The sequence below is a fragment of the Oncorhynchus tshawytscha genome, linkage group LG02, assembly GCF_018296145.1.
Source record: "Oncorhynchus tshawytscha isolate Ot180627B linkage group LG02, Otsh_v2.0, whole genome shotgun sequence".
Lineage (NCBI taxonomy): Eukaryota > Metazoa > Chordata > Actinopteri > Salmoniformes > Salmonidae > Oncorhynchus > Oncorhynchus tshawytscha.
The window spans coordinates 18,620,357-18,633,094 of NC_056430.1; positions in this window are offsets into that span (position 1 = coordinate 18,620,357).

A 12,738-nucleotide genomic window follows, 5' to 3' on the forward strand; every position below is an offset into this window, starting at 1 on the left:
TGCTCGTGTCCCATGGCTCCTCAGCAGTCATCACAGGGGTAAGTGGAAGCCAACAGGTCCTGGGAGCCAACTACACTCTTAGAATAAAAAGGTACTATCTGGACCTTAAAGGGTTCTTTGGCTGTCCCAATAGGAGAACCCTTTGAACCCTTTTTGGTTGCAGGTAGAACCCTTTGGTTTCAGATAGGAACCTTTTGGGAGAACCCTCTGTATTAAGGGACAGCTGAAGAGCCCTTTTGGAACCCTTTGTGTGTAGTTATGAGTGTAGTTATGAGTGTAGTTATGAGTGAATGACAATATAGAAAATGTAATATTTTGTTATGGGAAGCTTGATTTGGATGAATATGAAATAATTATCATAATTTATCAAAATCTAAATGGGGGGGGGTGCACAAAATGTAATAGATTCTTAATAGATTATCTCAGTGTAATGAGACGCCTCTCATGAAGACACAATACAGTTACAGTCTGCCTTTATAACATCATGTTTGATTTACATGCATCATTATCAACTCTAGGCTGGCTATACACAGAGAAGAACATTTGCATTATGTTGCATTATGTCTGCTTATTTTTCTATATCAATGTGAGGCTAGCCAACTGCCTTAGGAACTCATATTGAAGAGCACAATCCTTTCGTTATTGCTGTAAAACAAATGTTATCATGTTTTTTAAGTTAATATTTTACATTAACTGTGTAACCATAATAGTTCCTTCTGGTTAAACCAGTGTCAAATAATGTGTCAAATAAGGTTTTATTTCTCCAACATAGCTCTACCTATGTATAATGGAATAATTTTGTCAATTCATGTGCGTTGGAAAAGTTGAATGTGATGGCTTTAACAAGGAAACAGGTTTTAATATAATATTGGTACAACTTTATATAACTGAAAATAAGCTTTTACAGTACGATGCAGGTACGTACGCACACATTGTTGCATAGTACCTATGGTACTCCAGGTACCACGCAACGTGTTTGCTATTTGTGTAGTTGCATTGTTTAATATATATACAGTACCAGTCAAAAGTTTGGACACACCTACTCATTCCAGGGTTTTTCTTTATTTGTACTATTTTATACATTGTAGAATAATAGTGAAGACATCAAAACAATGAAATAACACATATGGAATCATGTAGTAACCAAAAACGTGTTAAACAAATCAAAATACATTTGAAATGTTTGATTCTTCAAAGTAGCCACCCTTTGCCTTGATGACAACTTTGCACATTCTACAATGTAGAAAATAGTCAAAAGAAAAGAAAAACCCTTGAATGAGTAGGTGTGTCAATACTTTTGACTGGTACTGTATATATATAGTTTTAGCAGAATTTCCTAGGGGTTCCTAATATCTCTAGGTTTAAAAACCATACTTTGTTTTATCAGTTTCAATGGCAATTTGGTATCCAATTTGTGTATGGAATATAATAGATGAAGAAAAAAATGCCAGAACATTGCAGGCATAGGGATGCTATTATAAAGTGAGATTGGTGCACGCAGCCATGAAACGAAAACAAATGTTCCTCAGAGACTGTCACAATAAATTAGCTCACTCCTCCCTCATCTCTCTCCTTCATTTCATTTGAAGTGAGAGCAGTCACTCAAGTTGTTCATATCCTTCTGAGCAATTTCCAGATAGTTTTTTAGAATACACATGATAGACTTCATGTATTATACAGTGGGCTCCAAAATTACTGGCACTGCACAAACAATGCTTAAACAAATATAAACAATATAATTATAGAGTTAAACTCAAAATACCAACATGTGAGAAATACTGTACTTTATTAATGTTTCAATGGAACCAACCAAAATCATAAAATAATTTAATACAAAATACATTTTACCAAAATCCTTGTTTCATAATTATGGGCACTCCTCATTTAGTACTTAGTGCAACCACCTCTGGCAAGGATAACAGCATGGAGTCTTTTACTGTAATGTTTGACAAGGTTAAGGAAAACATTTGGAGGGATTTTGGACCATTCCTCTATGCAGATCCTTTCAAAATCATTCACATTCTTGGGTTTGCGCTTATCAACTGCCCTCTTCCACTCAGCCCACAGGTTTCCAATTGGATTGAGGTCCGGTGATTGAAGAGAGAATAAAGTAGACAGTGCGTGTCAAACGTCTGATTTATGACCCTATGTCCAGATATAAGTGCATCCTCTTCCTGTTGTCTTGTGTTAGAGGGTGTGTTATTTTATATCTATATTGCATCTATTCCTTTGAAGTTGTCATGATGGTTGATGTGTAGGGACCTGGTTGAACTGGGGGATGTGGTTCAACATTTCAAAGAGGGTGGGGGGGGGATTGTGTTGGCGGCAGACGCATGATAAATAAGACCCAGAACAACACATGCGGCCCCAGAACTTATGTCTCCTAGGCCAATTCTCGGGGTGCTATGCATCTCTTGTCACGAACCCAATGATAAAGGCATCGAGGACATTTTATATGAGGCCCCTGAATGTTTTAAAGGAGTTTTAGGTATGAGTGATGGACATATGGATTACATATTCCAACCTGAGGATTCAACTGTGAAGATTTTCACAGACAGCGGTCCCAAAACCCCTTTATCATGCAAAACCCAAGAGTTTTTCTCCTGCGCTGTGTATGAGAGAATGGCTTAAGATAAGGCTAGCACTCTGTCAAATTGAACAGGCCATGAGTGGTAGAAACCTGCCAGGCTATGCATTGGAAGAGGTTGTGTGTGGGCGCAGTGATTTGAAAGCCATAAGGATCTTTTCAATGGCATATAGCCCCGACTCCAAAGTGACAATTTTAGCATGTGAACAATTTGATAGAACAAATGTGACGAAGTCTGTCAGTTCATATTTATTTTCCAAAGCCTGCAAGGATGTAAATTATTTTATGCCAGTGTTTAGCTTTAAATGGATTGATTACCCAATATTCATAACCCTGATGAATATGCTGGACAGTCTTTTCCAAAATCGTGAATAATTATGGCGCTGACTGCTTCTATCCTTAAGACATACCCAGGGTCTACATGCCAGACGTTTGATCTATCCCTGGAGTGAAAACTTACGGAGCCTTGATGGAGCGTGTGTGGGATATCCTGCGAGCAAGTGAGTCTGTCTTGACGATGGTGAATTGGAAACTGACGGGTGTATAAGCCTATAGATGGCCCCTTTTATCTGTAATAAAGGAATAGTAAAAATGTTTAAATAATTATAAATGTTTTAACCTCTTTGCGCACGGAGCCCGCTAGCGGGCTGAAATTCCACAACATACGGTGATCGCTACATAAATAGTCATATTAAACATTCATGAAAATACAAGTGTCTCACATGTATCGAAAGCCTAGAATCTTGATAATCCAACTGTGTTGTCAGATTTAAAAAATGATTTACTGCGAAAGACAATGCAAGACGATACGATGCAATTATCTGAGCATAGAGCCCCATAAAAAACATTTTTTTTAACCAGCACAGACGTAACATAATCACAAACTGCATTAAAATAAATCGTTTACCTTTGACGATCTTCGTCTGGTTGCAATTCCAATGCTCATTGTTACACAACGAATTATCTTTTGTTTGATAAAATCAGTTTTTATAGCCTAACACGCAACATTTTGTGTACCGCTTGTGTCGTGAATTCCGTCTCATTCCATTTGACGACACATTCCAGGAAAATAACCCACACAGAATGTGACTTTTCCAGTCATGTTTGGTTTCACTGCAATCAACTGGTTTGTTTGTAACACAATCAAACCTGATGGGCCATTTCGCGGGACGTATTGACTGAAAGAAACCGATTTGAAGACAACAAGTAATGACATCATTGTGCACCAATGATTTGCCCGCTGTTTCGTTGATTGACGGTCTTTTAACCCAATGACCACTGATGTATGTTTTGTTCGATAATGTGCATATTTATATCCAAAAATCTCAGTTTACATTGGCGCGTTACGTGCAGTAATGTTTTGATTCCAAAACATCCGGTGATTTTTCAGAAATATTCATAATAAACATTGATAAAAGATACAACTGTTTTTCACAGAATTAAAGATAGATTTCTCCTTAATGCAACTGCTGTGTCAGATTTACGGAAAAAGCATAATCTGAGAATGGCGCTCAGAGCCCAAACCAGCCAGAGGAATATCTGCCATTTTGGAGTCAACAGAAGTTAGAAACAACACCATAAATATTCACTTACCTTTGATGATCTTCATCAGAAGGCACTCCCAGGAATCCCAGTTTGACAATAAATGACTGATTTGTTCCATAAAGTTCCATAAAGTCCAGAATTTATTTCCAAATTGCCACTTGTTGTTAACGTGTTCAGCCCAGTAATCCATCTTCATGATGCGCAGGCACTTCGCCCAGACAAAAACTCTAAAAGTTCCGTTACAGTCCTTTAGAAAAATGTCAAACGATGTAGGGAATCAATCTTTAGGATGTTTTTAACATAAAACATCAATAATGTTCCAACCGGAGAATTCCTTTGTCTGAAGAAAAGCACTGGAACGAGAGGTAACTCTGTTGGGAGCACTCTGCCAGACCACTGACTCAAAGAGGTCTCATGAGCCCCTCCTTTATAGTAGAATCCTCAGTCAAGTTTCTAAAGACGGTTAACATCTAGTAGGAAGTGCAACCTCATCCACATCTCAATGTGTATTCGGTAGGACAAGCTTTTGAAAAGTCAAACAACCCAGGCAGAATATATCTTGTCGAGACAACCTCCTACGGTTTAAAACATACAGTGTATGTTATTTCTAATCAGCGCATATACAAACGGCCCCCCACCCAGGTCTATAAATTTATATCGGACACTCCCCAAGCTGCTACCCATGAGGGTGTAGCAAATCAAAAGGAAATACCGGCAGACATAATATGTCAAGACAACCACCTGTGGTTTTAGGGTCTCTAAACATTCAGGGTTACTATATGGCCATTTTTTGCATACGGATGCCGCCCGAAAAAACGACACCTCCGCTCTGTAAGATCATTACAGAATATCTCTCCTTTGAGCCATGACCGCGGAGCGAGTGACAGCAGATACTATCCACTCTGTACGAACGCCAAAAGCTCAACTTCAGACAAGGCCAGCAGCCTAGAACAGCTAAAAGACCATCTGTGAATCCATCCTAATGGAGCTTTCTGAAGGTGAGTTAGTGAAAATAATATATTAGATTTGAAGGCATTAAGTATTGTATGGATATTATTGATATTATTGTAATATTAAACGGGGACAACAATTTTTTTAGGTAATATGTCAAATACACGTATTCTTATCATTTAAAATGTATATATATATCGGATAAATATATATTAATATTATATAACGTTTGTAGGGTATCCGTCCTTTACGCAGTTGCTCCGGGGAATAAATTATTTGGAACAGCCTTCATTAGAAGGGGATTACGTGGAACAAAACGCATGCAGCCAGTCCCCATCACACTATTGTCCACGTAAGTCCAATAATAAAATCCATAAGAATATTTATACATTAAAAACAAAAAGTGTGCACCATGTATATTAAAAGCTATTTTTCTGTTTACAGCTGACAGACCGCCAAGAAGGATCACGGCTGCATTATGTACTCTGAACGACTATGGTGGAGAAGATGACATAGATGCTATTCTCCCATTCTGTACGAACGTTTTTTCAAACACACCGAAAACTGGCACCCCCGGGAACCTCCACCCGCTTCCTCCATATTTCAGACCCAAACAAGCAATGCACAATGTATGAGCAAGTGCATTGCGCAGAATCACCCCAGACTGAAAAGTGTTACTGGGCAAGAAACGTACTGCTTCAAGAAACGGCGCTCCATGGACACGGTATGAAGCCATTATACACTGCTCAAAAAAATAAAGGGAACACTTAAACAACACAATGTAACTCCAAGTCAATCACACTTCTGTGAAATCAAACTGTCCACTTAGGAAGCAACACTGATTGAAAATAAATGTCACATGCTGTTGTGCAAGTGGAATAGACAACAGGTGGAAATGATAGGAAATTGGCAAGACACCCCCAATAAAGGAGTGGTTCTGCAGGTGATAACCACAGACCACTTCTCAGTTCCTATGCTTCCTGGCTGATGTTTTGGTCACTTTTGAATGCTGGCGGTGCTTTCACTCTAGTGGTAGCATGAGACGGAGTCTACAACCCACACAAGTGGCTCAGGTAGTGCAGCTCATCCAGGATGGCACATCAGTGCGAGCTGTGGCAAGAAGGTTTGCTGTGTCTGTCAGCGTAGTGTCCAGAGCATGGAGGCGCTACCAGGAGACAGGAAAGTACATCAGAAGACGTGGAGGAGGCCATAGGAGGGCAACAACCCAGCAGCAGGACCGCTACCTCCGCCTTTGTGCAAGGAGGAGCAGGAGGAGCACTGCCAGAGCCCTGCAAAATGACCTTCAGCAGGCCACAAATGTGCATGTGTCTGCTCAAACGGTCAGAAACAGACTCCATGAGGGTGGTATGAGGGCCCCGACATCCACAGGTGGGGGTTGTGCTTACAGCCCAACACCGTGCAGGACGTTTGGCATTTGCCAGAGAACACCAAGATTGGCAAATTCGCCACTGGTGCCCTATGCTCTTCACAGATGAAAGCAGGTTCACACTGAGCACATGTGACAGACGTGACAGTCTGGAGACGCGGTGGAGAACGTTCTGAGGCCTGCAACATCCTCCTGCATTGACCGGTTTGGCGGTGGGTCAGTCATGGTGTGGGGTGGCATTTCTTTGGGGGGCCGCACAGGCATCCATGTGCTCGCCAGAGGTAGCCTGACTGCCATTAGGTACCGAGATGAGATCCTCAGACCCCTTGTGAGACCATATGCTGGTGCGGTTGGCCCTGGGTTCCTCCTAATGCAAGACAATGCTAGACCTCATGTGGCTGGAGTGTGTCAGCAGTTCCTGCAAGAGGAAGGCATTGATGCTATGGACTGGCCTGCCCGTTCCCCAGACCTGAATCCAATTGAGCACATCTGGGACATCATGTCTCGCTCCATCCACCAACGCCATGTTGCACCACAGACTGTCCAGGAGTTGGAGGATGCTTTAGTCCAGGTCTGGGAAGAGATCCCTCAGGAGACCATCCGCCATCTCATCAGGAGCATGCCCAGGCGTTGTAGAGAGGTCATACAGGCACGTGGAGGCCACACACACCACTGAGCCTAATTTTGATTTGTTTTCAGGACATTACATCAAAGTTGGATCAGCCTGTAATGTGGTTTTCCACTTTCATTTTGAGTGTGACTCCAAATCCAGACCTCCATGGGTTGATAAATTTGATTTCCATTGATAATCTTTCTGTGATTTTGTTGTCAGCTCATTCAACTATGTAAAGAAACAAATATTTAATAAGAATATTTCATTCATTCAGATCTAGGATGTGTTATTTTAGTGTTCCCTTTATTTTTTTGAGCAGTGTGTGTATGTATATATATATATTATTAGTTATACATATTTCATTATTTATACATTTTTATGATTGAATATGTTAAAACAATGTCAAAGACTCCAACAAGACATGCCCGGCAGAATCTGGAATGCTTGGTGAAAAAAGTCTCGAGCACCCGGTTTCCACGATTCGTCAGAACAGTCCTCGTCAAAAAAGCAGAGGTAATTTAATTATGTTTTGTTAATATATAGTATTATACCTGAAATGTATTTGACATTTTTTATGTAATATCTTTTATGTTTAATAACCTATTTTGTATGTATTATTTTCTTTCAGACTTCTACCTGGTGTATAACGGCACAGAAGACCCTACACACCTAGACCACGCGGATGCCCTGGACATTCACAATAAAACCCCAAAACCCGGAGGATTTCACCGTTTTAAATGACATTTCCGAGGTAGATGACCTGCTATTATGTGAAGCGGCCAGCCTTCTTGATTCAGCCAATTCTTTGGTGGAAACACCTGAACCTAAAATGGAACAAGCTAGGTTTTTCACAGCCTTTTCCAGGGCTCTAAAATCCCGAAAGGTTTTGCTCCATAAATGAATAGTGGCTTTACTCGAGCGACAATACAGTCAGGATCTATCCTTCTGGCATAGAACAATGCCACGTTTGTTAAACAACAATCTGATTAAAAAATGCAAATACAGGCGCTAAAAACATATATGTAACATGTATCCTTCCAGAATACCACAAGAACACACATCATTAATTATCCAAACGGCTGAGCCAACAGACAAAATTGAGACAGTTGAAACCCTGTTATCCCAGATACCGCCGAACTCCAAGCTAATAATTAACCAGATGAATGAGGCTGGGGTAACAGACATAATACCGATAGATGAAACCCTATTATCCCAGATTCACACCGAACTCATAGAAATAATTAATCATATGAATGAGTCTGGGACGACCGATGAAAACCTGTTATCCCAGATCCCGGACGCCCTCATATCGTTATTTAACCAGATGAATGAGAGCATAAGATCTTCTACACCGGACCCCCCACAAACCCCGCCATTAACTCCCATGTCCGAAGAGTCTGAAACGCAACACTATGTTTTTGAGGAATTTAAAAATGGTCTAATAAATCAGGAAGGAGATGGTATCGATAGAAGTGTTCGGGTTGTGTACCGAAATAAATTCAGCAATACAGAGATTCGACAGTTTTTCAATTTCACATGGCTGAATCAGAATCTTGGCTATGCAGTGTTTTATGTAATGATATTGGATACTCTGAATGAACTGTTAGACAGGGCAAGAGATTATGGCGAACCTCGTGATGTCTTACAGTTGGAAATTTGTGGAGAATCAGTGTTTTGCAGGCTATCTCTTATTTTACCCAATGGCGAACCAGATCTTGAACAATTTAAAGCCCTGTTGGAATGACTGGTTCAGTCAAATTTATCCGTCATAGCCGATAGGACCCTCGAGATTGTAGTGCAAATAATACGTCAACTCCTGGGTGATGGGGGTCAGAGAAGGAAACTAGATAGCCTGATGCAATCAGAAATCATAAGCAATAACAGGGCATATCTCATAAACGTTCACAATCCTGGTAATAAGCTGTACTTTGCAATAGGCCTAGCACATTTACTCAACCCTGGATGTACGGATCTAGCGGCGTTACACGAGGCTAGAGAGCTCCAAACGGCCGTGGGTCTAGGTATACAAGATGCGGTGGCTTTCTCGGACGTAGTCCAATTTGGAAACTTTATGAACATCAAGATTGTGGTTTTGTACCACAGTAGAGCTAATGCAGCTCTCTTGAAATTCCAAAACAACCCACAACCTCATCCTCAGATTCTGTACTTTTATGTCGAAAACAACCATTATTATGCTATTACCAACATCACATCATTTTAGGCACACCATATGTGTGTCCATCCTGCCATACCGGCTACACCACCGAAAGGGGGGGCACTCGTGCTGTTATAACTGTTCAGTATGTCTGGATGAAAACTGTCCGATGCAGCCCTTAAACCTGACACCCTGTGCGGATTGTCACCGCACATGTCATTCGGCCTACTGTTATGAAAAGGACAAAATTGAAACATGGCACCCCAAGGCCTGTAAATCTGTAAGCAGTTGTGACATTAACAAGAAATGTCCAAAATGCCATTGCAATTACAACCTTAAAATAGACAGCCCTAAACCTAATGTGTGTGGAATCATACATTGCCCAATCTGTAAAGGGCTTTTGAAAAGCAGAGACGCTGAAGTGGTTCAAGAAGTGCCACACAAGTGTTATATTCAGCCCTTGGCTGAAGATGAACATTCAGAGAAATATGTGTGCTTTGATTTTGAGACAAATCAGCAATCAGGGGGTAATTAGCCTATTTTTGTATCTACCATGACTTTCAAGGGTGATAAGTGGTCGCCAGAGGGGCCCAATTGTGCACTCCTCTTTCTAAAACACTTTAGAAAACCCCAGTACAGAAACTTCACGTTTATAGCGCAGAATTCTAGAGCCTATGACTCCTACCTTCTTTTGAACCCCTTGATATAGCAAGGCGTTGCACCCAGTGTCATAGCTCAAGGTAGTGAAATCTTGTGTTCTGTAGACCCCGCCTTCAACCAGAGATACATGGACAGTCTAAGCTTCTTACCCATGAGATTGGCTCAAATGCCAGAGGCCTCAGGTTTTGAGAACTCTGTGAAAGGCTGGTTCCCCCACTTCTTCACATCTGAGGAGAATCTACATTATATCGGATCTTATCCCAGCCCCGAAATGTACGGGTGTGATCAAATGTCTCCCAAAGAGCGAGAGAGATTCGTGACGTGGTACGAGACAGTAAGACATAGCACCTTTGATTTCCATAAAGAGATGGAATCATACTGAGGTCAACAAAACCAAAAGAAATGTGTCGAAATTGTACTTAAACTCTCTTTAGGGGAAGATTTTGCAGAGATGCAATATGCTAACAACGTCGATCATTAAAGACCCCAAAGAATATTTGGAATTTGTTTTTTCGGACCAATACGAAATTTTACATTTTTCATTCTTGAGTCAAGACGTAACAAGAAGTGGGTTCTACCCCCGGGTAATGTAAATGTGTTTCTTGCAGCATTTACCACGGCCTATGGCCGACTTGAACTGTACTCCCTCATGGAGCAGCTTCAGAGGTGGGTTCTTTACTACGACACAGACTCTGCGGTCTAAGTAAGCAAACAGGTTGATTGGAACCCCCCACTTAGCAACTATCTGGGTGGTTTAACGAGTGAACTCGAAGATGGTGACCATATCACAGAATGGCCCTCCTGTGGTCCCAAAAGCTATGCTTTTAGGACTAAAGACAATCATGTGGTGTTGAAAGCCAAAGGCGTGAATCAAAACTATGAAAATGCCCTGCATGTAAACTTGGAATTAATCACACGCTTGGTCGAGGGGTTCATAAATGACCGGAATAGTGACTTGGAGATTTTGAGCTCCTACAAAAAAATTGTTAGGGATAAAAAGGGCTTCCATCTGAGGAATGCCCCACTCACTAAAAGATTCAGGGTAGTCTATGACAAGAGACTGCTTTTGCCTGACGGGACCACATTGCCCTTTGGCTACTGACTTATGCTACAAGCCCCAGTGTGTCTTAAAGCTTAAGATATAATGGCTGCTGTAGAAGGTTTTGACCCCCGTTTGCAACTATCATTTTCGGCCTTAATCACAGGCCCCTCCAATAGTGGTAAAACTTGTTTTGTAAAAAGTATTTTAGAGAATTCTGAACATGTATTTTTTCAAAAGCCTGACAATATTGTGTGGTGTTAATAAGATAGCAGATAATCCTACTTTATGGAGAGCTATGAGGATGCTACCATTTTCTTATTTAATTAGTGGATTTAAAAGCCAATACTCCAGAACTCCTGAGGCTACGAACCGGTCTGTTCCCATGGGAGTGGCCGGCTGCGTACATTCCTAAAAAGTAACCGCTATGTCTCTATGTTTAAAAAGAAACCTGCCCCTCTTGAGAAGCCTAGTTGGGGCTACAGCTAAAGAACGGAAGGCCATCTTGGGTCACTGTTCTTCAGATCTCATATTATCCCTATGTGAGTTTGCTTTGAATCTTCTCAAAGGATGCATTCCACTCACCCTGATGCAATTTTAAAAATTAAAGAGACAAAAGACAGCGATCAAACTCTTTGCCAATAAAAGGGCCAGTCTTCAAAAGAAAAGACATAGAATACAACAGTCTGGGGGGTTTCTTCTGCCTTTGCTAACTATAGCTGTGCCCTTCATCACCAGCCTTATTGCTGCCAGACGTAGGGGATGAACACAGAGTGTTATGGCAAATAAAATGTAATTGGTGCCTCAACAAGAGTTGGATAGACTTAAAAAACAAAGGCAGGGTCCTGAAAATATTAGACAAACAGCGGAAAATGATTTGGATATGGCCATTAAGGATATTTTGAACCGAAAAGGATTGAACCCTTATGATAAGGTCCAATAAATACACAAACCTCTTGCAAAGGTATTTGGCCTTGGTAAAACAAGGTGAGAGAGAGACCAACCATTTAACGCTTTCCCTACCGGACCCTTTAAAAGATGAAGCGCCTAGCGAGAGCCAAGCCCCTGTAATGCCTGTACCTCCGAGCTTACCGTCTGAAGATCAAATGCCTGTTGAAGATAAAGTTATGGATGACATGTTGACACATGTTCCGGCACGTAACAGGAAAAATGTTAGATACATTATGAACAAGATAAAAGACTCAAAGGGGACCACTACTTGGAATGACAAAGGAGAGTTTATCCTTCAGGGCGCTGTTGTCAAGGGTTCACATATGCCTGACTTGCTTAAAAGTACCACGGCAGCCCACAAGGTTGCTGATGACAGAAGACCTCCCGGGTGGCGTCAGTTTCTTAAGGCCCTGGCAGTCCTCAACATTCCCCTCTCGGGTGTACCCAAATATAAGCTTTGTCAACAGATTAAAGCTCTAAAACAAAAACCTTTAACGAGCTACAGCACGCCTAAAGATGTCCCAACAGTTACTACATTATCATTACTTCTTAAATCATCATTATAAAGAGAAGTAACATCTTCAAAAGAAACTCCCGGGCTCTTTGGCATAAGTAGAATACACAGTGTTGACCACATGTAGTGGAAAGGTTATCTTGCACTTGTTTGATGCTGTAGTATATCTTTGATCCATTTTTGGTCAAAAATTCTTTAATAGATTTGGTGAAATGTGAAAAACCCGGGGGGGAAGCCATAGGAATAAAAAAAGTAGAGATTTTTCTTCCTCCTTCGTCTTCTAATGTCACAGCTAGCCAATGTTCACCCGGCATGTGTTTAGGATGGGTATTGACA